Raw genomic sequence first — 24,547 nt, 5'->3', positions numbered from 1 at the left:
CATCACCACGATTGTCTTGGCTCTTCTCTCCAGCTTTTCCAGGTCTCTGGGTTAATCTCATTCAGCCTCCTTTCACAGAGCTCTCCCCCTAATCACTCTCCTCCTAATTCTGTGGAGGTGGTGGGGGAGGTGGGAGAAGCGAGGACAAATGGGGGTTTTCCTTCTGGACCTGCTTGGGAATGAGTTGCTGATTAAGACGTGTGTGATAAGCACTTTCTTTGTATTTCTAATTAAAGCGAGGTGCGTGGGAAGAGGAGGAGGAGAGAGGGGAGCCGGAAGCCAAGGGAGGAGGGAGATGTGGAGCGAGGTGATGGAGAGAGGCAATTTGAGGCAGACAGGCAGATTCCGGGCACAGAGAGGCAGACAGGCATGGAAGGACAGGATCCATGGATTCGGACAGGATGGGGAGGGGGCAGAAGTCTTCTGGGTGGCCACAGGGTGTCCAAGATAAGAGAGGGGCAAGGAGAGCAAAGTGGGAAGTGAGGATGAGGGTGAGCAGTTTGCTCCAAAAGAGCTCAGCTGAAGCAAGGGAAGGAGAGAAAATAGCAAAAAGCCACATCTCATAGCTCAGCAGGGATGGTGTCAACGTGGGTTTTCTCCCTAGAGCTTCCTGGAGAGTTTTAAAGCACCGTAGGTTAGGATCAGATCCAAAAAAAAAAAAAAAAAAAAAAAAAAAAAAAAAAAAAAAAAAAAAAATTAGGAGAGAGAAAGGGGAAAGCCAACAGACCAATTAAAGGCAGCAAAAGGAGCATGTGGCAGTGAGCAGCAAGTGAGTCTTCCCCTGAGGGGAGAGGGACCAGAATAAAGGGACACTGAGTCACTGGCACCTTCCCCGGTGCTGTCACTGTGCTGAGGACACGATGCATCCAGAGCCTGGTGGCACTCACCCCTTGGCATCAGTTCAGGCTGTGGGCTCTCTCAGCATCTCGCCTTACAGTAAATGTGTTTGGTTTGGGGTTTTTTTTTTGGGGGGGTTGACAGGCCTTTGCCACCTCATCTGGATGAGTGTTCTGCTCAGAGGCACCTTATGGCAAGAGATGTCACTCCTTGGAGAGCAGCCTGAGCTATGAGCCAGATGAACCTGGTGGGTGAGTGAGAAGGAAGAGATCCCAAGGGAAACTTGGGGAAGTTTCTGGTGCAGCTGATTTTGTGCTGCACATAGAGCTCTGAAGAGCTCTGGCGGATGCTGAAGTGCCCTCCTGTGCTGACAGGGTCCCTCCCCACTTGTGCACTGAGATGTGCATTGTGTTCCTCCTCGGAATCACTGTCTGGAGGAGCCTTTGCTTCACCAAAGACTCTTTGAAGCACCTGAAATGAGAAGCCTGAAGGCATGTGGGCAATTCATCCCATATTCTTGCAGGAACTAATATCTACTAGTGGTGAACAAGGGATTTTCTGCATAATCCTGTATTCCCTGTGCTAGAATTTTTCCCTTCCCTTCCATAATTGCTTCCTCTTTCTAGAAGAAAGAAAAAGAAAATAGGAAACCACATTTTCCCCCCATCTGCCTCCACATCCTTTCAATCCCTATTGATTCTCCTGCAGCTCACCAGACAAAGCTGCCCAGTCATTTGTTTGGGAGCAAAACCCTCGGGAGGAAATAAAATTAAGAAGAAACTAAGGTGTTGAGCTTTGAAACTTGCAAGGAAAGAAAGAGGGAAAAGAATAGCTCATTTAATTTGCACCATACGTTTCTATTCATCCGTCTCCAGCCCTGGAACATTTTATTGCACTGGAGCTGGCACTCACAACGCAGAGTTCTGCTTTTAAAACAGGGTTCACACGTCAGTAGGTCCTTTGTTCCTGGCCACCCATTGTCCCCCAGGCCCACGTCACATACTGGGAGGGTGTGGAAGCAATTGGGAATCTGAGGGTATCCTGCTATCAATATTACCCCATAATTATGACTGTTATTAGTGACGCTCCTTCTGGTGCAGAATTCTCTCCGTATTCCTTTTTATCTGGAAAGCCCTACTTTGAGAGGAAGATAAACTGCTTTGTTTTCCAACTAAAAATATCTCCTGTGTTTTGCAATTCTCCCCTCTTCTTATTTAATGAGATGTTTGTTATTTTGGTTTTCTTGCTGGGCAGAGGAAATGTTAATGAATCTCTCCTTGTGCTGCTTTTTTGCCTCCTCAAGCCTGCCTGAGGCTAAAGCAAGGAAGTCAAAGGAGGTATCAGCATTTTTCACTCTCTGGCATTGGATGTTATGACCCTCCCAAGGTCAACACAAATAGAAATACATCTCCAAATGAACTTCATTTTCCTCCCCTGCACAGCCCTGATGAGGTGGAAGAACACATTTGTTGCCATGTCAAAGGGCCTGGTTCACAACTGGTTTGTGACATTTCTTCTGCCATGTTTTACAGCTGAGTTTGGCCCACTTTGGGCCTCACACTACTCCTCACCCACCTGCCCCCCTTCCAGGTGTCCCTCTAAGTGTTCCAGTAAAAGCTTTTTTTTTTTACTCCTTCTCAGCAGCAAACACTGCAAGTCACGGGTCTGCTAAAGAAAGGGAGAGCGGTGGGGTGGCTGTGGGGAGCAGACCTGGTGTGGCTTGGCTGACAGAGTCCCACCAGGCCAGGAGAGCTCTGCTCCTCATCCTCTGCCATCATCCCACGGAGATCTGCAGATCATTTGTGGCTCATGGAGCCAGTCCGCTCCTCCCCTGCATCCCGTTTCAATCTGGGCTTCATACTGACACCCCCAAGGCCGTATGAGAAAGAGTAGTGGTGGTGGTGGTGGTGGTAGTGGTGGTGGTGGAGGGGCACTGGGATCTCACAGCCACACAGGGAAAATGGGGCATGGTCCTTGCTGGTGGCATCAAATCCTGCCCTTGATGATGATTCCTGACCAAGAGAAGCTGTGCAGACACAGGTTTGTGGCTGTACCAGCTGCTCAGGTGATGAGGAGTGGGGGGCTCAGGCTGCTCCAGACCTTTCCTGCTCCTGCTCATCCTGCTGTTCCTATGGGTGAAACCGTGTTAAGCCTCTCTTTCACTTTTATTAGCACCTACATGGATTTTTCTCCTGCCGTAGAGCACATGGGAAGGACTTAAGGGGTGGTGGGAGCCTCATTTGCCATCAGTGAAGTCAGATTGGTTCATGGGGAGATTTCCATCTTCAGACTCCCTGCTATGGGCTGTGGGGAGGATGGAAAAATGGGATTGTCCTGTGGCCATAAGACAAAATCCTGCCTTGTGGGGGTGAACAGCCAGAGCTGATTCTGTGGAGAATCCACCACAGCCCCTCTTCCACATGGAATTACAGAGTCCTACCTCTCCTGTGAGTGGCAACACCTCTGCTTCCATGAGGGAATACGCCTGAGGAAGCTAAGGAATGCTCAGGGAAGGCTTTGCATGTGGTACTGCAAATGTCCTCCAAGGTATCATCCAGACATTTTCCTCCCTGCCTGAACCACTGATCAGTTACTGCCTTGCTGAGTGGATAGACGTTTTTTCTCTCTTCAGGAGCACCTAAGCCCTCCCCCTCTAAATACTTTGTTTTCCCTCATTCAGGCTGAAATCCCAAAGCATTTCCAAACCTGTCCAGGATTTGGCCACAGAGGTGTCTTAGGACAACACCTCAGATAGGTTTAAAGCCATGTTCTGCCTAATTTGGCACCAGGGTTTCAACCCAAGTCCTCAGTGATGGGACATTCCTAAAAATGAAGGGAAAACCTCAGTGCTTTATTACAACTCATTTTGTGGGCATGGTTTGTACCTATCTCTGAGCAGGGATGTGTGTCTGGCTGTCTGCATCGGGCTCCATTGGGGCATTCCAAGGGACACTAAGGGGACACGGATCCTTTCCATGATCACAGCAGGGCACAAGGCTGCTGTTCCCAGCCCAATCCATGTCCCCAGTGCTCTGTCAGCTCCCTGCTCTCACAGCCATCACCACCATGAACACACAAACTAGGCCACTGATCTCCTCTTTTTAGCAGTTCTATCACCAAGCTGTGACTCAATTTACCTTTTTTTCTCCACCTCTCCATATAGCTTCTCCTTCTTCTAAGCTGTTTCCCTTATTTTTGTCCCCACCAAGCACTGCTGTTAACAAAGGATTTCCTCTAAGCATCCTCGCTAATCTCGCCTATCCACAGGGAGCCACAGTTGGAGTCAGTGCAGAAATTGTCCCCTTGTCCCAAGGAAACAACAGAGCACCTGCCTCGTGTGGCAAAGAGGCTCCTGCATGGCTAGGAACAGCAGGGGTGATGCGAGGTCACTTCTGGAATAAAGGGAGCCTCATTCAGCCCATCCTCATCCCAACCCAATTCCACCAGCATTCCCATTTCCTTTATTTAAGTACTTGTAAATGAGAGATGGGTAATTAGGGCCAGCAGGGAAGCTTGAGGGAAACAGAATAACGTGAGAAATAGGCAGCAGACTGTGCTAATTTCTTCCTTCCAAATCTAGGAGGCCCCAGACGTCACTAAAAGCCTTATTAAAACAGGGGTGGGAGGAGCTGTGGAGTGAGTTGCTGTGGAAAGATTTTCAGGAGTTCCTTGCTCTAAAAACCGCTCACAACTCCTCAGCACATCACTTCCCCAGCACTGAACACAACTCCTTGGTGGTCTCAGGCTGGAGGTCATAGAATCCTAGAAAAGTTTGGGTTGGAAGGGACCTCTGAAGGGCATCAAGTTCCCACCCCTCTTCCATGGGCACCTTCCATTAGTCCTGGTTGCTCCAAGCCCCATCCAACCTGGCCTTGAACACTTCCAGGGATGGGATATCCACAGAATTAGAAGCATAAACTTGGGACATGAGTGATCCTGACACCAGTCTGTTCCTAGTCCCCACAAGATCACAGGAATTTATTCTATCTCCTTTCTCCTCAGGTTATTTTTCAAGAGGGCTGGTCATATCTAGAAAAAAAAAAAAAAACCTGCTGATGGAAATTTTTGTCCCCATAGATCTGTTGGATTTTAGCAAGACCAAAAGGGGGAGAGAATAATAAAAAACAAGGGTGGGGGGGAAGGGAGGGAAAAAAAGGAGAGAGAGGAAAAAAAGGGGGGGATTAAAAAAGGAAAGAAAATAGAGAAAGAAAAGGAAAACAAATCTAATAGTGCAGTGGCAGCTGGAGTTATTGAGCCTGATTTTAGTGACAGATCCCTAAGGATTGCAGAATTTTTTTTTTGTGTCCCTCAGACATGACGTGGGCCGGGATGATCCTGCTGTAGGGCAATCGGGATGGGATGGGCAGCACTTCCCTGTTGCTGGGCTCCTGCTCCCAGCCTGGCGGACGCTGGGGAGGCGGTGGCAGCTCGCTCCCAGCACCATGGGATCGAGCTCTCCATGGCTCCCCGCAGGAATGCTGCGACAGAGAAAGGGAAGGATTTTGGTGGGGGGGGATGCAGGGTCATTCGTCCAGCCCTGCCAACACTTCCCTGCCCATCGCTGCCCTCTCTCCCCTCTCACACAGAGCGCTGACCTTCCCGGAGGAGCCTCAGCCCCCGCTGCGGGGGAGGATGCGCTATCCTGGATTTCCCACCTCGCTCCCACCGTTGTTTTTTATTTTTTTGGTTTTTGTTTGGTTTTTTTTTTTTGGTTTTTTTTTTTTTTTTGTGTGTTTTCCAGCAGCCAGGCTTGGCTGCGGGGAGGGAGGGGAGGGCGAGGCGAAGCGGCAGCTCCGCGTTAATGGGTTCCTTGAGGAGAAGCCGAGGGTAGAGCATCCATCCCTGCAGGTACCTGGAGAGCCATGAGCCATCCTGGGATGAGACACCGGCGGTGGGCGGGAGTGCGGGGGAGAAGGGGGGGAGTGGGAGAGGGGCAGACAAAAGGGATGAGTAGTGTGTGTGTGTGTGTGTGTGTGTGTGTGTGTGTGTGTTTGTGTTCTGGGGGATCTGCCGCACGCTCCTGCCTTTCTTCCACCTGCCTGCCAACAGGGAAGGGAGGCAGATGCCGGGTGAGCTTTCCAGGGGGTGAAAATGAGCCACGGCAGCACCCCCAATGCATTGCTAAAATGGGGATGCTGTGGGCATGGCTCCCCAAATGTGGTGCCTACTCTGGGGGGTTAGAGCCAGGTTTTCTCCTCTTTTGGAGATGCATCAGAGAGGAGCAGAGAGCCCCTGCAGTGCTGCTTTGCTTGGAGCCAGGAAGGCTCTCTGAAGGGATCATACATTCCTAGAATCCTAGGATTTGGGTTGGAATGGACATAAAAATAATCCCATTCCAACCCCCTGCCATGGGCAGGGACACCTTCCTCTGGACCAGGCTGCTGAGAACAATGTCTGGGGAGTTTGTGACAGAGGGGGAAACCCTAAGATTTGGAGTTTTATGGCCTCCACAATGCACACAAGCAGATCCTTCCTTCCTTCCTTCCCTCCTTCCCTCCTTCCCATCCACTGCCGGTTCTCCAAAATCCTTCAACCCCCTCCCCAAGTTTTGTGAGGGTGACACAATCTCACCAGGGTACCCCCAGGTTTCTGTCAGTGGTCGTGCAGGAAGTGTACTGAACATGAAATCTCTACCCAAACCTCAAGTTTAAGTGAGGATGAGGAGGTGGAGGTTGTATTAAAATTGTGTTTATCACTTACATAGAATCATGGAATTGTTACTGTTGGAAAATACCTCTAAAATCGCTGGCACAGGGTGTCCAGAGAAACTGTGGCTGCCCTATCCCTGCAAGTGTCCAAGTCCAGGTTGGATGGAGCTTGGAGCAACCTGGGATAGCGGAAGGTGTCCCTGCCCATGGCAGGGGGTGGAACTGGATGACCCTTCCAACCCAAACCATTCCATGATCAGCAGTGATCAAATTCAATGATCGCCAAGCCCAGCTATGAACCCAGCAGCACCACTGTGTTCACCACTAAACCATGTCCTCAAATCATTAAAAATGAGCCTGGTTTTGTCCAAAATAGACATGGGATAGGGTTCCCTTCCCAGGAATTTTGGGAAGCCATGTTCAGAGCATGTCTGTTTTAACTGGGACATGAATTGTGATTTCTTTGCAGCTGAAGAGTTCTGACCCCCCACCCCCCGTCAGCAACTACCTAACTTCTGCAAGAACTTTGCATTTTGATAATAATAAACATCCATCAGGCCAGACCAAGGCATCAACCTGACTGTCTTAAATCTTGGAGTGCACACCCCAGGTTATGCATCCCAGATGTCACAGGAAAACCAACACCAGAGAATTGTTTAGGTGGGACAACACCTCTAGGATCATGAAGCCCAACCATTAAACCAGCACTGCCAATGTCCCCAAGTGCCACATCTACACATCTGTTAAATCTCTACAGGGGTGGGGACTCCATGACTGCCACAGGCAGCCTGCTCCAACATCCATCCCCCTGACTGTGCACATTTGGTCACACAGAGCACACAGAGATCCCACCAGGAATGACCAAACCTTGCTCTGACCCAGAAGAATTCACCTAAAGCACAGAAATCCAGACCAAGAAGGGATCTGAACTCACCACGCCCAGGCAGAGCACCCCTAAGAGCACCTTATTTCCTTTCTCAGCCCCAAAACCAGAGGGTTTCCCCTCAGGTTGTTGGGTCTGGATGAATTTGTGGTTTGCATTGAAGTCTTGCGGGTTTAGGGGAGACTCCTGAGGCTCAAAAAGCAATTACCCAAGAGCTTCCAGGTAGGGTCCTGCCTGATTTCTGAAAGAACACCCCCTTCTCCTTAATGTGGGCACTGAATGACCAGCACAGAACTTTCTTCCTCCTCTCCTCTCCCCAGGTACTTGTACAAGACAGCCTGTGACATTTAGAGCAGCTAAAATTATCTCAATTAAATATCTCCACTGGTTTCCCTTTGTTCTCTTTTCCTTTCTAGTTATTTCCTTCCAGACAGCTGGAACATGTTCTTTAGACACCCTTTAAAGACAAAAGGAAAAAAAAAAAAAACCCTCCCTACCCCAAATACCCAACAACCAAATCTCACATAGCTTCAGCTCAGCTTTATTTAGAAACACAGTTGAAATAAATGTTGTGAAGAATATTTTATGTTGCTCCAGGATTCATCCATAGGAGTCAGGAGAGTGCCCAATAAGGTAATTCCAGATTGCAGGTCTGGTGGAGGTGTGGGAGAAAGGGATAAAGGGTTGTGCACTGATTTTTTGGGGATACTTAGTACCATGAGATAAAACACAGTGTTGTTGTCCTCTGTGATATCCCCCCTCTTGCCCACATGTTCATGGTGATAACACCTGGTCCTGTCGACTGACCTTTCATCTTTACAAATTCCCTGCCAATCTGTTCTGGGAGAGAAAATTCCTTCCCAGCATGAAATCTGGCAGCTGCCTCATCCCTGAGCCTGAAGCATGAATCACCAGAGTTAAGTAACAAACCCATTTATACATCAAGATGCAATCACTGTCCAAGCAATCATTCCCTGCTTTTCAATGTGAAGCCCATTATTTGCAGATTCTGTTTATATTCATCTCCCCCCCCAACACACCATTTTCTTCCATTATTTTTTTCCCCTGTACCCTCTGGATGTTTTGCAAAACAATGAAAAACTTCAGAAGGAGGCTGGGATGTTGAGCAGAGGCAGAAAATATTTCCCAGCCCCCAAGAATGGTTGTTTACTATTAATTTTAGGAGTTTCTGGGAAATCTCTCAGGGAACCTCAACAAAGAATGTTTGGCAAGAACAATTGGTTCCCTAATGAAGTTCAGGGCCACCAGGTTTATGTATTAATATCTTATAAATATATTAACACACCCCTACACACTTTAAAACACCTGTTATTTTTACAAATATTTTCTTGGTGCTGCTCTTCCGTCTTTTTAGCACCTATTTCTTCCCTCTGGTCTACTGACAGTTATTAAATAAGTGATTCCCAAATGTGTTTGGTTTATTCTGCTGAAAATGGAGTTTAGCTGGGTTGACATAGCAGTGGGTGATCCACGTTGGAAGGAAGATGTGGAGAAGGCACAAGCACTGAGAGTCTGTGGGGGCAGAGCAAGATCTGCCGATGTTATTAAGGCTGGGGAAAGCAGCTGGACTTGAGCTGAACCGCAGGATTGCAATATTCAGGAATTGGCACAAAGCAAATTTAAGACAAGGCTTGTGTCTCTCAGTGCTCGCTCCAAGACTCTCAGACGAGGTTTCTCCTGCTGCCTGGTCAGCTGTGTCCACGCAGGACACAGCCACGCACATGGACACTGCCCTCTCTTTTCCACACGGAGCTGAGGTGACCTCATCCAGCCCAGGAAGTTCTGCCTTAAATATGTTCCTACCTCTGAAACTAAGATTTGGTGAACACAGACCTCTGCTTTTCCAAATTTGCTCTTCCATTCTGAGTGAAATGCATCCAGGATGCTGTCCAGAGAAGCTGTGGCTGCCCATCCCTGGAAGTGTTGAAGTCCAAGTTGGACAGGGCTTGGAGCAAGCTGGGATAGTGGAAGATCCATGGCAGGGAGATGGGAATGAGATGATTTTTAAGGTCCCTTCCAACCCAAACCGTTGGAGGGTTCTAAGATCTCTCAGGTCTCTCACTTTGAGAACATCTACTACAAAACACTAAAACATTGGTTTTCTCAGAAAAAAAAGGGGTTTAAACTTGGGGAGGATTTAAATTCCAGGTCTGGGGTTTGTTGTTTGTGGGTACTTCACCACAGGGTAGATTGCAAATATTCACCCAGGCCCAGATTATTTCTGCATTCCTCCATCCAAGGTCTGTGTTTACAGCACAGTGATACAAAAAATTAAAGAAACCCTAGTGCCACCCCCTAAGTGATGGACTGACAATCTCAGCATCTTTCAGACATCAGACTTCAGGAGGGAGAGGGAATGGCTGTGTGATGGGCAGAGTTTGGCAGCTGGGCTTCATTAACTCTGTTTTTCAAAGCTGCATTTGTGTCTCCAGAATAACAATGATGTTATCCCATGCCTCATCTTCCATCCCCTCACAGACATCGTGGTGGGAAGCACCCCAGTGCCCTTTGGGCCATTATCTCTTTCTTTCCCTAAAATATTAAACTGCCATCAAAGTGGAGTTTTGCAAATATGGTTTGTTGCTTATTGGAGTCTTACATTTCAGAGGTGCTGCTGCTGTTGCATATTTTGTACAACTTTATTTTCAAGCAGTCCATTTTCCCCTAATGGGCTCACTTGGGGGTCTGTTCAACCAGAGGGGAAAATGGAGCAGAGCAAACTTCCTGCTGAGAGACCTTTACAAACCTCAAGAAACCTTTCTCAGAAACAGGAGTTCCATGTTCCTAATGAGATAATTTTCATAAAAGTCTGGGAAAAGAGCAGAAAGAGAAAATAGTGACAGCAACATAGAGATAATCACTAAAAATGATTTTCAGGTAAACCAAGAGCCCTCACTGTGTAATGAGACAGAAAAATTTCAAGAAGCTTAAAGGAAGAACATGTGTTTTTTATGACACATCAGATCCAAGTCAGGGAGTGAAAAGCAATCACATCCCAACCCTGCAGCTGGATGTCACTCCCCTGGTGCAGAGCTGGGGAAAGAGTGGGGAAATGGGACAAAGTCCCATCAGGGGCAGAGTTTGGTGCCAGGATGTTTGCAGGAAAAACTGACATGGGTGACAAATTGGATATGCTGGGTTGGGGGAAAAGGGTCACCTCTCTAGGCCTCCTTCTGGGTGGTGGCCTTGCCCAAACTAAAAAAGAGTGAATTCCACAAGAGGTGGTGAATCTAGACTGGAACATAAAGACCAGCACAGCTCTGGACAGGGACAGGGAGGTTGGGATCATTTGGTGATAACTCTCAGCAAATCATGGAATCACAGAATGGCTCAGAAATGGATTGGAAAGGACCTTAAGGATCATCCAGTTCCAACCCTCCTGCCTGGGCAGGGACAGCTTCCACTGTCCCAGGTTGCTCCAAGTCCTGTCCCAGCCTGGCCTTGGACAATTCCAGGGATGGAGCAGCCAAAGCTTCTCTGGGCAACCTGTGCCAGGGCCTTACCACTCTCACAGGAAGAATTTCTTCCTAATCTCTAATCTAAATCTAATCTTCTTCATCTTAGAGCCCTTCCCCCTTTTCCTGTCACTCCAGGTACTTGTAAATTGTCTCTCTCCATTTTTTGTGGGCTCCCATCAGGTACTGGAAGGCCACAATTAGGTCACCCCAGAGTCTCCTCTTCTCCAGGCTGAATGTTTCCAATTCTCTCATTTTTTAACTCACAGCAGAGCTGCTCCATCCATCTCATCATCTTGGTGCCTCCTCTGGACTCCTCCAACATCTCCATGTCCTTCCTGTGCTGGGACCCCAGTTCTGGATGCAACATTCCAGGTGGGATCCCTCCAGGCTGGAGCAGAGAGACAAAATCCCCTTCCTCACTTGCTGCCAGCAGTTCTTTGGATGCAGGCCAGGACAATCAGCTTTCCAAGTTTCATGGATGTAATTCCACAACCTTTGAAAGCTGCTTCTGCCTGATGACAGATGGATATTTAAGAAAGCACAGGCAGATCAGGCTGGAGTGGCAGGAAAACTGAAAGAAATGGGAGGAGGGAAAGCGGGGACAGAGGGATGGCCTGTCATCTGTTTGTCATGGCCAGAGCCTGAGACACCCGCGTGGGAGCGGTGATTAAACAGTTGGCTGGTGGCATGAAATGACACCTCCAGCACAGCTCTGCACAACGTGCCAGCAAGGTTTCACAGGCTAACACCATCCTGGTGCCTCCAGAAGCCAGAGCGTGAGGACAAGGAGGTGCCAGAGGAGATGCACAGAAGAACATCCAGCTCAATACCCAGGCTGCAACATTTGCCGTGAGTTAGTGCTTAAAAAAGGAAAAACAGCAGGGTGTTATATCACCAGATGCTCTCCTGATCTCCAGAGATTTGTGGCTCAGGCCCTGCATGAACCAAAGTAGAAAGTTCTATATTTTCATGCTCTTTGCAGAGGTTTGTTTTTTTTTTCCCTCCATAAATTTTCCTGGTCATCTTTTAAACATTTTTACGGTCTGGAGATATATAATAGCATTGATTTGCACAGATAACCAAACACTGTGTGAGGAAATTCCTTAATTTTCTTTGTTCAAAGTTTGGAACTTGCTCTTTTCCAATGATAACCTTTAATTCCTGCATCAGAAGAATCAATAACTCATCAACCCCTAATGATTCCTCTCTAGATCTTAAAATACCCTTTCTTTGTGTAGATCCTCTAATATCCTTCCCTTTACTCTTTTTGTTGATTGGATAAACAAACTTTACACAGCAATTCCCTCTGCAGAAGGCACTTCATTGAGGGCTTTTTCTTTTTCACATCCTTCATGGGATGAAGGCACCAAAAACACCCCAAAGAGTAATCAAGATGTGAATGACACAGGAGCTTTTTTGTCAGGGGGAATGGTGCAGGGAAGAGAGGACAACAGGAGATAACCCAATATTTCATTCCTCCTTCCACTTCATTCTCTCCCCAAAGAGCTCCAGCCCTGATGTCTGAACTGAGCTGGAAAAACAGCTTTAATTTCTTCCTCTTCAATAAGGAAATGTCTGATCTTCCAACTTCTTTCATGTGACTCGTCAAACTGGCACCACAAGTCTGACTTCTGATGACTTTGCCCACAGACTTTCAGTTCTGGTGTTTCACCAGCTGAAAAACCCAAGTTCCCAGTGAGTCAGCTCCCCAAACTTCTAATTTAACTGCAATGTAGCACTTCCATCAAGGCTTGTTCTTTATCAGATCCTTCACTTCATCCTTTCCACCAACACTGCTGAACATTTGCAAAGCAGCAGCGGAGCTCAGCTTTCCACAGGAATTCTGTACCCAGCTGAAAGTTCAGTATTTCCAGCAAGGCAGAGTGGGCTGTCAAATACCACAGTTTCCATGTTGGGATCATTTCTTCCTGTCTGAGGAATGCTGGTGGGAAGCCACTTTCCTTGACAAGGAAAAAGCTGCTGAAACAAAAGTGGCACAACCTGGAAAGGCAGAACCAAGTCCAAGTGAGAGAGGCATCCACATCTTCCCTTTCCTAGGGAGAGCCTGCAGATGGATCCTTGTCACCCTCTGAGAGCCATCAGGACAGGGAAGATGGCAGCTGTGTGGAGTGACAGATTAGTTCAGCCTCTGAGAAAACTCTGGAGCCTCCAACTTCAAAAGGATGTGGAGTGAATCCAAAGGAGACCATTGAGTTCCAAGGGCTGGGGCCCCTCTGCTCTGGAGCCAGGCTGGGAGAGATGGGAATGTCCAGTCTGGAGAAGGCTCCAGGGAGACCTCAGAGCCCCTTCCAGTGCCTAAAGGGGCTCCAGGAGAGCTGGAGAGGGACTTGGGACAAGGGATGGAGGGACAGGACACAAGGGATGGCTTTAAATTGACAGAGAACTAGGCTGGATTGGAAATTGGGAAGAAATTCTTGGCTGTGAGGGTTGTGAGGCCCTGGCCCAGGTTGCCCAGAGAAGCTGTGGCTGCTCCTGGATCCCTGGAAGTGTTCAAGGCCAGGTTGGACAGGGCTTGGAGCAACCTGGTCTAGCAGAATGTGTCCCTGCCCATGGCAGGAGGTGGAACTGGTCCTTTCAAATCCTTTCTATCCCAAACTATTCTATGTTTCCATGAAGACCAGCTTGCCTGGGTGCTACCACTGCAAACATGTCTGTAAGAATAATTCCAGTCTTGGGTATTTATCCACCACAGCCATTCTCATTTGAAGACTTTTGATAATTGTTGACCTTTTTAGGGTTTGATAGTTGATGTTTGGGCCAGGTGTTTATATATCAAAAAGAGTCAAGTGTCCACTGAGCCAGTTTGAGTGGCAAAAGTCTGAAATCTCATCATGTTCCAACAGGTTTTGGGAAAATCCGAGCCTCAGCAGAGCTGAAGTAGCTCAGCTGGGAGAGTGTTAGACTGAAGATCTAAAGGCCCCTGGTTCAGTTCTGGGCTTCAGCAGGCTTTTCCTGCACTTTTCTGTGCCCAGTGCTGGGCTCTCCAGTACAGGAGAGACCTGGACATCCAGGACAGAGTCCAGCCAAGGGCCAGCGGGACTGGGAGGGACTGGAGGGGTCAGGAGTATCTCTGCTGTGGGGAAAGGAGGAGAAACTGGGCCCAGTGGCCTTGAGGGAGTGTGGAGTTTCCCTTCTCAGACATATTCCCAAGTGATCTGGAGGTGGTCCTGGGCAAGGTGCTGTGGGTCCTGCTTGAGCAGGGCTTTGGAGCAGGGACCTCCATGAGGTCCCTTTGGACCTCAACCAGTCTGAGCCTGTGAAAGAGGGACAGGGATTTACAGTTCAGGTATTTTAGCAAAAATCATGATATAAAGGGATTTTTGTTCCTTCCACTGCCTGTTCCCAGTCCTGGGGCATGGACTGCCCTGAGAAGAAGCAGAAAGGTTGACCCACCTTTGGTGTATGGCCAAGCAGGAAATCAAAACTGCGTTTGGGGAGTAGGAAAAACCCCTGAAAGTGATTTTTCGCATAATCACAACTGACCTTGAAGCAATCTCTCTCCCCAAAATTTGTATTTTCCAGGCTGAAGAGTTCCACTGTGTTTACCTGTTGTTTATAGGGAAACAAGCAATGATATCAGGGCTGAAGTAGCTCAGCTGGGAGAGCGTTAGACTGAAGATCTAAAGGTCCCTGGTTCAATCCCGGGCTTCAGCAGACTTTTAGCAGTTGGAATCAAGTATGCATCCCTGGAAGTGTCCAGGAAATAACAGGACATGGCACACCGTGCTCTTGCTTGGTTAACACAGATGTGATGGGTCAAAGCTTGGACTCTCTCTTGGAAATCTTCTGCAATCTTAATTGTTCTATGATTTTATCCTTGTGGGTCTTTCCAGCTCAGGGTACTCTATGATTCTCTGATGAAGTTTTCTACTCTTTCCTGACCGTTTCCTATTTTTACCCTGACCCTTGTCAAATGATGGTGTTCAATGTGCAGACACCCCACCAAACTGAGTAACTCAGCTTTGTGTTTGCTCCTTTGTCCCTTTCCAATTCCTGTTCCATGGAGCTCTTCAAACACCAGAGACAGGACATGAAATGCCAGTTGTCCAAAAAGACCAGTGAGAAGCAGCAAACCCTTGACCTTCTCAAGATCAACACCAATGCTCATCCAATTTCTTCTTCATAGCAGGACAGGGACTCATCTTTCCCCTTTTCCTTCTGGTGGTGCTCTAAAAGCTGTGGACATCAGGCTGTCTGATGTCCAGAAATTCCAGAAAATACTTCCCTGACCAGGATGTGTTTAAAATAACTTTTGTATAAACAAAAAACATCATCACCTACTTAAGCTTTGAAGAGATAGCAGGGGTCCTGCTGGGCAAATGCCACTGACAAGAGCCACCACTCAAATACAACACCCCAGATGCAACACCACAAACACAACACCACAAATGCAGCAGCTGCTTACCCAGGCTGGACCTTTGCAGACCTGATGCCCTCAGGCAGGATCATCTGGCTCAGGGATGCACCAGCTGGAAATTAGCCTTTACTCCAGCTGTCTTTGCCTGGATCTAAATTAGGCAGGAGCCTCCTGGTCCCCAAATTAGATCAAAGTAGGTCAGAACTCCCTGCATGGTCCATGTGTGGGATTAAATTATATCAAATTTTGTGCATGTCTTGGGCCTTGTTTTGTTATGAAAGCAAAGCTCAGGTGTTAGGAACGTCCTAAATATTGCCCTCAGGTTTAAGAACAGTTCACACACTGTGGCTGTGCTGAGGGGCTCGGACCTCATTAACCCTCTGGGGAAACGCAGCCCTGAGCCCCCAGGAGAGAGGCAAATCCCATACCAGAGACACTGCCCTGATGGTGACCCGAATGGCTTAAATGTGACAATCTGTGTGCTCCTAGACAATGCCCAGACACTGTTCCCTGTATTGAAGGAGTCAGGAAGCATTCCCAGGAAGTGGTTTGGACATAATAGGTCTATTTTTGAAGAAATGCTGAGAGGTGTGATTGCTCAGACTGGGGAAGAGAAGGTTTGGAGATTTTAGAGCCTCTTCCAGTGCCTGAAGAGGCTCCAGGAGAGCTGGAGAGGGACTTGGGACAAGGGATGGAGGGACAGGACACAGGGAATGGCTTCCCACTGCCAGCAGGCAGGGTTAAATGGGATATTGGGAAGGAATTGTTCCATGTGGTGGTGGTGGTAAGACTCTGGAACCATTTCCCAGAGAATTTTTGGCTGCCCCATCCCTGGAAATGTTTGACCAAGCTGGATGAGCACTTTAAACAACTTGATCTAGTGGAAGATATTGGTGGAAGGGGTTGGAACCACAGGATTTTAAGGTCCCTCCCTACCCAAACCATTCCATGGATCTGTGATTCTGTGACTTCTGCTGGGGCAGAGAGAAGAGGAGGTTTTAGCCCTGCCAGATGGGTTTAGTCTCAACAAGCAGTGCAGACCAGTTCCATTTCTTTTCACCACTGTAACACCCGGTTCAGGGGACCTGTTCCCCCTCCTCACCGGGTCTCTGCTCTCAGCCAGCACCAGGGGATGCCCAGTCAGAGCTGACACCTTTGTGCCCGTGGAGGTGACAGTGACAATCTGGGCTTGTTTGCCTCGAACACGAGTTCAGCACACGGGGGTAACTCCAATGAAATCGGTTTCAAGCCTGATCCACAGCTGTGGGAAGGCAAAGGAAAGGCCCCCACTGGTGTCAGTGCTCAGGATTCATGTTCCAAAAATCCCAGAGACCACAACGCAGCTCTGAGAGGAGAAGAGAGAAGTTTTTCTCTCCTCCTTCTCCTGACAGCTCAGTCCCCTCCGGGCTGAAACAGCTTTGACTCAAACCTCAGCGCCAGAAGTTGCCAAGTTTCCCTGGATTTCGCTCAGAGAAGGGTTAAAACCTGCCCGTGCTCCCGGGGAGGCTGCGAGGGAAGGAGCGGGATGAATAACCACGGTGGGCGGCAGAAGCGCGGGGGCGGCTGCCCTGCCAGCACCTTCTCCAGCCCCCTCGCACTCTGCTCCCTCCTCTCACCCCCGCTCAGGCCCCTGCAGGGCCCCCACACCGATCAATCAGCGCACGGCAGATCCCAAAATCCATCTTTCCCCGAGTACCTGCTCCAACCCGCAGCTCTCCCCCACTAACAGCTCTGCCGGTGCCCTTCAGCTCTGTTTCTCTGTCTTTTATTCTGGTGTTTTCTGCCTCTTTCTCTTAATGCTTTCAGTCCTGGTTTGTTTCTCGCCATCCTCGTGAACTTCCCTCTCCACCTTTGCTACCAAGAGCTCGGGAAGGGATCGATCCGAACGCAGGGATCGATCCTCACACACCCGCCCTGACCTCACTGCATCTCTCTGCTGGTGAGATGAGAAGCCGGAATGGAAAGACCAGACAGATATGCACATGGGAAACTCTCAGCAGGAGGTTAAAATCTTTTACTTCAGAAAAAGGAAAGGAAGGAAGGAAGGAAGGAAGGAAGGAAGGAAGGAAGGAAGGAAGGAAGGAAGGAAGGAAGGAAGGAAGGAAGGAAGGAAGGAAGGAAGGAAGGAAGGAAGGAAGGAAGGAAGGAAGGAAGGAAGGAAAGAAAGAAAGAAAGAAAGAAAGAAAGAAAGAAAGAAAGAAAGAAAGAAAGAAAGAAAGAAAGAAAGAAAGAAAGAAAGAAAGAAAGAAAGAAAGAAAGAAAGAAAGAAAGAAAGAAAGAAAGAAAGAAAGAAAGAAGAAAGAAAGAAAGAAAGAAAGAAAGAAAGAAAGAAAGAAAGAAAGAAAGAAAGAAAGAAAGAAAGAAAGAAAGAAAGAAAGAAAGAAAGATGCCAAATAAACCCCAGGAAAATTGGATTTTGCTGATTGTTTTTGTGACAGTTTGCATTCCCACAGAGTGATTTTGCTTTTGCTTTCTTTTTCATTGAATCACAGAATGGTTTGGGTTGGAAGGGACTGGAAATATCACATAATTCCAGCCCCCTGTTACAGTCAGGGGCACCTTCCACTCAACCAGGTTGCTCAGAGCTACTTTAATATATGGGTTAATTGCACATCTGCTTTGTCCCTTGTTCTGCCAATGGCTGGCATGAGGAAAAGGCAATTTCCTTACTCATGTCTCAGTTTCAGAAAACTAGGCAAAGTTCTCCAGAATCCTTGGGAAATCACTCTGGGATATGACAGAGGGATCTCACCGTGGCAGAGGCAGCACACGCAGACAAGAAAAGACACTGCCAGCCCTGCAGATTAATTTTCTAAATTACATGGCAGCTACAAGATGAGGGAAAAGAGAGGATTATTATTTGCATGTCTTGGGAGCAATAATCCTGAGATTACTGCTGCAGGCACAAAGACATTAAGGGAGCTCTCGGAGCTGTGCCAGGAACATGGGAGGGAACTCCCACTTTTGAGGGATGCAGCCCACCCCTGCTCACATCAGGAGAAAGATCCAGCAGTGGGAGGCAGGAGCTGCCATCCAGACCCTCTGACAGCAGGTTAAGCTCAGCTTTGCCCTCTCTCATCCCCTCTGAGCAGCTCAGGTTGGCCCCCAACATTTTGGTGGCTGAAGGCTGAGTCGAGGTCTGAGGCACCAAGTATTCTGAATGACTCCAGAGAGATCCTGGGAATACCCAGATTGGGAATGCTCCAGACCCTTCCCCAGCTCCATTCCCTTCCCTGGACAGTCTCCAGCCCGTCAATGTCATTTTTGTGATGAGGAATCCAGTAAAACCAAGGTTTTTACTGCTAAGAAGTTTTGCCCCAGGGAGCCTCAGGAAGAATTCCATGACCTAGGAGCTGACCCTGCACCATGCAGAGGGGAGTCCAGCTGCTCCTAAGAGCTCAGGTTTTCCAAAGTCTGAGCTTATAGTTGTAAATCCATCCCCTCCTGCCTTTAGCACTGGGAGTTGTCTGGATCTCTGGGAAAGCACAGGATCTTATTTCAGCTGTAAAGATGATGTTGCAGGTGACTTACACAGAGCAAATGTGACCTGGACCCCCTCTGCTCTGCAGTCAGGCTGGGAGAGATGGGAATGTCCAGTCTGAAGAAAGCTCCAGGGAGACCTCAGAGCCCCTTCCAGTGCCTAAAGGGGCTCCAGGAAAGCTGAAGAGGGACTTGGGACAAGGGATGGAGGGACAGGACACAGGGGATGGCTTTAAATTGACAGAGAACCAGGCTGGATTGGAAATTGGGAAGAAATTCTTGGCTGTGAGGGTGGTGAGGCCCTGGCCCAGGTTGCCCAGAGAAGCTGTGGCTGCTCCTGGATCCCTGGAAGTGTTCAAGGCCAGGTTGGACAGGGCTTGGAGCAACCTGGTCTAGCAGAATGTGCCCCTGCCCATGGCTGGGGTTTGGAACTGGAAGATCTTTAAATTCCCTTCCAGCCCAAACCATTCCAGGATTCTATGGTCTATTCTATGTGGGCATCAGAATGGTTCTTTCACTCGGGTTGTCCAACAAAACCCCAGAAAAATTTGAGTTGGGATTTCTGTCACTGTCTAAACTCTGTCTTAAATGGGGTGTGGACATGTGCCGTGCAAAAAAAACACCTCAAAATTAAAAAAACAAACAAACAAAAACAAAAAAACAAAAACAAAACAAAAAAAAAAAAAAAACCAAAAAAAGCCCCCAGAAAAGACAAACATTCAAAGGCAGAAACTGTCCAGGACTTGCTCTGAATACCGAACACTAAAACTGGAGAATAAAAAAATACTTTTTGGACCCAGCTCAGTTCCTCACAGGTACTAAAGCAAACAGACAATCAAAATGCCTTTAAAGGGTCTTGGCTTAACCAAGTGTGGCTGATTATTAAATACAATTTAGGTCATTAATGGGGCTGTTAACTTTTGGGGTTTTGGGTTCTCCTTTCTCTTAGGTTTGAATAGCAAAACCTAATTTTATTTGTGACTGCAGGGTGCAAGTGGAGGAAAAGGAGAGAACGTGGAACACTGCTCATTCCAAGGGGAAGTAGGCTATTTAAATATGCAAATTGTGCTCAGAAAAACAGAGAGAAATAGGATTGTGGAGCTTCCTGCTGTCGCTTATTAGATATGGAGATTTTTTTTATTCTCCTGCCCAGTGTGGGATACAGGCTGGGACAGGAGTAAAAACTCTTCTGGCAACTTCTGGGAGCATCCAGGAGGTGACAGCTTGGGGAGAGTTTGAAATTCCATGCAGAAAGGTGGGTGGATTTCAGTTTGGTTCCTAGCAAGTATCTACAGCACAGAAAGCATCCTTGGCAAAACTCTGCAAATTCGGGAAAGTATTTAATGTAGGAAATATGAGGATCCGGTAGAGAAGTTATTTTAATTACTCTATAGCATGTAAGGCTTTAAACTACACCTGGATCAGCTTTTTAACCTCCTTGACCTGTCCACATGGGTTGGAAACTTCTCTTTTGCTTTAGAAATTCAATTTTGCCTTCTAATCCCTCATTCCAAGCAATGGGAAATGTTCTTGAGAATGCTTGCCCTGCTGAATTGGTATTTTTTTTTCCATGGGGAAAAAAAAATAGCAGATTTGGGTACACTTCAATTCCCAGACAAGCAGCAAAAGGATAAAATTATGAATTAAAAGACGGTAGGAGGAAATGAAAAAATGTCTTCATAATGAGCCATATCCCCGTCTGTGGTCAGAAGATGCTGGGCAGGTGTCCCATCCCCCAGGAATTTCGGTGGAGTTGATTCCACATTCCCATTTCTTTCACCTTGATACGGGGAAACTCCTCGAGTTGTTTCGCATCAGATCCTCTGCCTCCGGTATTTTCATGCCAGCCTGGTTCCGTGGGTGATTCTTTGCTCCAGTTTTCAAGCAGAAGTTCTCACAAATTGATGGAGGAGGCTTTGGCACCTCCACAGGATGAGCGAGAGAAGGAGAGTTTTAAGGAGGAGGAGGAGGAGAAGTGAAATGGGCTTTGGAAAACCATAAAATCTGCATAGAAAACAGCAGCAGCTTTTTTGTTCCTTGGGCTGAGCTCCATCAACTGCTGGTTTTGAAGTCACCCCATTAAAGAAGGGTGGCCATGCATGTGCTGAGGGAAGCTGGGTTTGCAGCCACCTGAAAGCTTCCAAAAGTGGAGCTCAGATTTTCCCTCGGCTCCAGATTTGCCCTGCAAGCTCCCTAGTCTTGCTGCCAATTCTTTAAATAAAAACCAAGAGCAGATTTACATAAAACCAGGCATAGAAGGCTTGAAAATGCACTGAGGGCACTTTTTTTTTTCAGGCCAAGGATTTTTAGCTCTTAAGGTCCCAGATCATCACCTCTAACTTTAAACTTGGAGCTGAAGTTTCTAAGTTGAGCTGCTCTTTCTTTTTTTTCTTTTTCTTTTTCTTTTTCTTTTTCTTTTTCTTTTTCTTTTTCTTTTTCTTTTTCTTTTTCTTTTTCTTTTTCTTTTTCTTTTTCTTTTTCCTTTTTCTTTCTCTTTTTCTTTTTTTTTTCTTTTTCTTTTTCTTTTTCTTTTTCTTTTTCTTTTTCTTTTTCTTTTTCTTTTTCTTTTTCTTTTTCTTTTTCTTTTTCTTTTTCTTTTTCTTTTTCTTTTTCTTTTTCTTTTTCTTTTTCTTTTTCTTTTTCTTTTTCTTTTTCTTTTTCTTTTTCTTTCCCAGCCTCTCAATATAAAAAGTCGATGTAAAACTTAGTACCTTTGAAATTTTACTTCTTCTCTGGGGAAAAACCTGTTAGCTCAGGGTTTGGAGTGGTGGGGTCAGATTTCCCTAAAAAATGGAGGAACACCTCTCAGCTGCCTGATAATTTGGGGGTAAAGGTGAGGGACCTGCACAGAACCTTGGCCCAAGTATATGGATGGCCTGTGGTCTTCCAGCAAAATGTCCAAGCCTTGGATAGATCTGGATATTTCACAAAATCACTGAACATTTTGAGTTGAAAGGGACTCACAAAGATCATGTCCAACCCTTCAGTGAATGCCCTGTACAGGGATTCTTGTCTCAGGTCTTCTTAGTGTCTGCCTTGGAGGGGCAATATAAAAAAAATAGAAATAATGTAGAAAATAGAAATAATATAGAAAATCTTTTCCCTGCCAGCCCTGTAAAGGTTCCTGCTATGGAAACACAGTGACACAAGATTCTGGAGCCTGGAGCTTGATGCAAGAACCTTCCTAAAGATGATTTTACAGAGGAGCAGAATCTGACAGCAAGAGAAAATATGTCCAGAAATATGATTTATCAGCTTGTGTATGTGCTGATGGAGAATCCAAGTGACTAGATGGGGTTCTGAGTGACCTGGTCAAGTGGAAGTTGCCCCTGTCCATGGGGTGTTGGAACTGGATGATCTCTAAGATGTTTTCTAACTCAAGCTCTGATTCTGTGATTGAATGAATCAGGGGCCAGAGAGAGACCTTTGAGAGCCTCAGCTCAGGTGAGGGAAGCGAGCCATGACTTCCCACATGAGTCAAACATCTTCTCTTGGAGGAGATGGAAAAAAATAAATTAGGTGGAAGATGTCAGCAGAAGGAGCCAAATCCCCACAAACACCTGCAAGTGTGCCTACAGCCATCTGCAGCACAGATAAATCTGTATCAATCCTCCAGCAGCGCTGAGGAATTTGTCCCATTCCAGGGCTGGCAGCTGTCAAGATAAATTGTTAAAAGTCGGTCTCACACACTGCAGCAAATGAAACAGTGTTTGAAAATGTGTGAGAGAGACTTCCTGAGGAATATGCAAGAGGTTCATTAATCCAATAGAGAATGCTTTCTGGACTATATTGATAAAAATGTTAGGACACCTCTTTGAACCCTTTGTCCCCCTCACCATCTGCCCACCCTTCATGCACCCAGATCAGATTCAATCCAGAAAGCTCCTCAGAATGAAGCCATGGAATTTCACAGGATCCTCCTCTCTCACCTCCTCCAGGGACTGCTTGTTTTCCCTTCCAGGTGAACTTTTCCCTCCCAGCTCCCCCTGGCAGGTGGGCGGGAGGCACAGACAGAGCACGGCAGGGTTCTGGAATGTGTTACGAGTTATTCCCACTCCTTGTTTGGAGGGTTCTGCTGTCATTCCCTGGAGACACCAGATCCCTCCCGTGTCCGTCTTTCCTGGAGTTTTATTGCTGTAGGGGATAGGAGAAGAACAGCTGGGATAGGCTGAAAAATGAAATTACTGATCTTTTCCCACTATGACATGGCTTTTTATGAAACTCGATACTTCGAATCATGAAATTATTTAGGTTGGAAAAGACCTCTAGGATCACTGAGTCCAACCATCAATGCAGCACTGCCAAGGTCACCAATAATCCATGTCCCCAAGTGCCACATCCTCATAGCTTTTAAACACCTTCAAGGATGGGGACTCCACCACCATCCTGAGCTGCCTGTGGCAGCACTTGACAACCCTTACTGAGAATTTTTTCCTAATATCCAACCTAATTCTTCCCCTGATGCAACTTGAGGCCATTATCTCTTATCCCATTCCTCCTTCCTTAGGAGAAGACACGAATCCCCACCTGCCTCCATCCTCCTCTCACAGGGAGTTGTGGAGAGGTCTCCCCTGAACCTCCTTTTCTCCAGGCTGAGCTTCCCCAGCTGCCTCAGCTGCTCCTGGTGCTCCAGACCCTTCCCCATATCCATTCCCTTCCCTGGACACTCTCCAGCCCCTCAATGTTGTTCTTACCATGAGGGACCCAGAACTGAACCCAGGATTTGAGGTGCTGAGTACAGGGGTATTGTACAAAAGACAGAAACTTCCACAGATACTGAAGGGTTTGATTTGCAGCCTTGGAAGAAACTTGGGTTGATGTAAAAATAAAAGTACACAGACATTAGGTAGAAAAATTATAAGCTTCTGTTTCTACAGCTGTAAATAAGAATATGTCTCAAGCAAGAAATTGTGTTGAGTAAGATAGTGAAGAGTTTTATAGTGTAGTAATGTAATTGAATAGAGTAAGTTTAAGATGTTATAATAGAAGCATATGTGTGTATGTGTAACAGTAACCCATTGAATAAAATGGGTTAAAGTGCGGCAGAATTAAGTAAAGGCGATAGGTTAGAAAAACAAAATAAACTTTGTGTCAACTTTCTATTGGATTAGAATGTTATATATTGCCTTGTAACAGAGAAACTCATTACTGCTTTGAACTATGGCCGACTTCTTGGTCCTTTAAAATCTTTGAGGCTGATGTTTATCTGAGTAATAAATTGTTTTTAGCTCGACAGTAGTTCCATCCCTTCTATAAGGTATGGATAATAGGGGATGATCACTGCCCTGGTCCTGCTGGCCACACTGTTCCTGATATAATGATTTAATAATTATTTAGACTTTGTGATGATGAAACTTTCCAGTTTCATTTCCCATTTATAACTGGGGTTTGAGGGAATGGGGGTCTCCATGTGAATACAGGAATGGAACAAAGAGGGCTTTCAATCAATTAAAATTGCTGGAGATTGATTTAGGAATATCTTTTTCTTTTCCCTGCTTCTGTGTGATGGCCACTTCTCTTGCCAAAATGTGCAAGTGTCCACAACCAGGAGCAGAGCCCATGAACCAAAAGTTATCAAAATTATCAAGAAAGTGTTTTAAAACTTTCAGACAAAATCTTTACAACCAGGATTATCGATTAAATAACCAGGGTTTTAAAACATGGTAGTGCCAAGGCAACAGGTGTCTGAACACCTCTTGTTTTGGCAGCTGGGAGAACCAGAATAAAGATTGAACCATAGCTCTCCATGTCAGAGTTCAGGGCTACAGCCTCAAAATCAAAGGGTAATAGAATTTCAAAAGTAGGTTAAATCCCTGAATTTGGTGGCTCAGCTTTTCCCAAA

At 46.8% G+C, this 24,547-nt stretch overlaps 1 long non-coding RNA gene and 2 other non-coding genes across 3 annotated transcripts in view; all 3 read left to right on the top strand.

The window, feature by feature from the left end:
- Nucleotides 1-5,568: 5,568 nt before the first annotated feature.
- LOC137474141 (uncharacterized) overlaps nucleotides 5,569-24,547 on the top strand; it is a 34,865-nt gene continuing 15,886 nt past the window's right edge. The window contains exon 1 of the long non-coding RNA XR_010999211.1: nucleotides 5,569-5,685. This is a non-coding gene — a long non-coding RNA (uncharacterized lncRNA). The remainder of the gene's footprint in view (nucleotides 5,686-24,547) is intronic.
- Nucleotides 13,740-13,812, top strand: TRNAF-GAA (transfer RNA phenylalanine (anticodon GAA)). The gene has a single exon. It is a non-coding gene; the product is annotated as a tRNA-Phe (tRNA).
- Nucleotides 14,450-14,522, top strand: TRNAF-GAA (transfer RNA phenylalanine (anticodon GAA)). Its single transcript has one exon. It is a non-coding gene; the product is annotated as a tRNA-Phe (tRNA).

The sequence above is a fragment of the Anomalospiza imberbis genome, chromosome 1 (assembly GCF_031753505.1).
Source record: "Anomalospiza imberbis isolate Cuckoo-Finch-1a 21T00152 chromosome 1, ASM3175350v1, whole genome shotgun sequence".
In the NCBI taxonomy this organism is placed as follows: Eukaryota; Metazoa; Chordata; class Aves; order Passeriformes; family Viduidae; genus Anomalospiza; species Anomalospiza imberbis.
The sequence above is the reverse complement of the archived record's forward strand: the minus strand, read 5'-3'. Positions and strand labels throughout refer to the sequence as shown.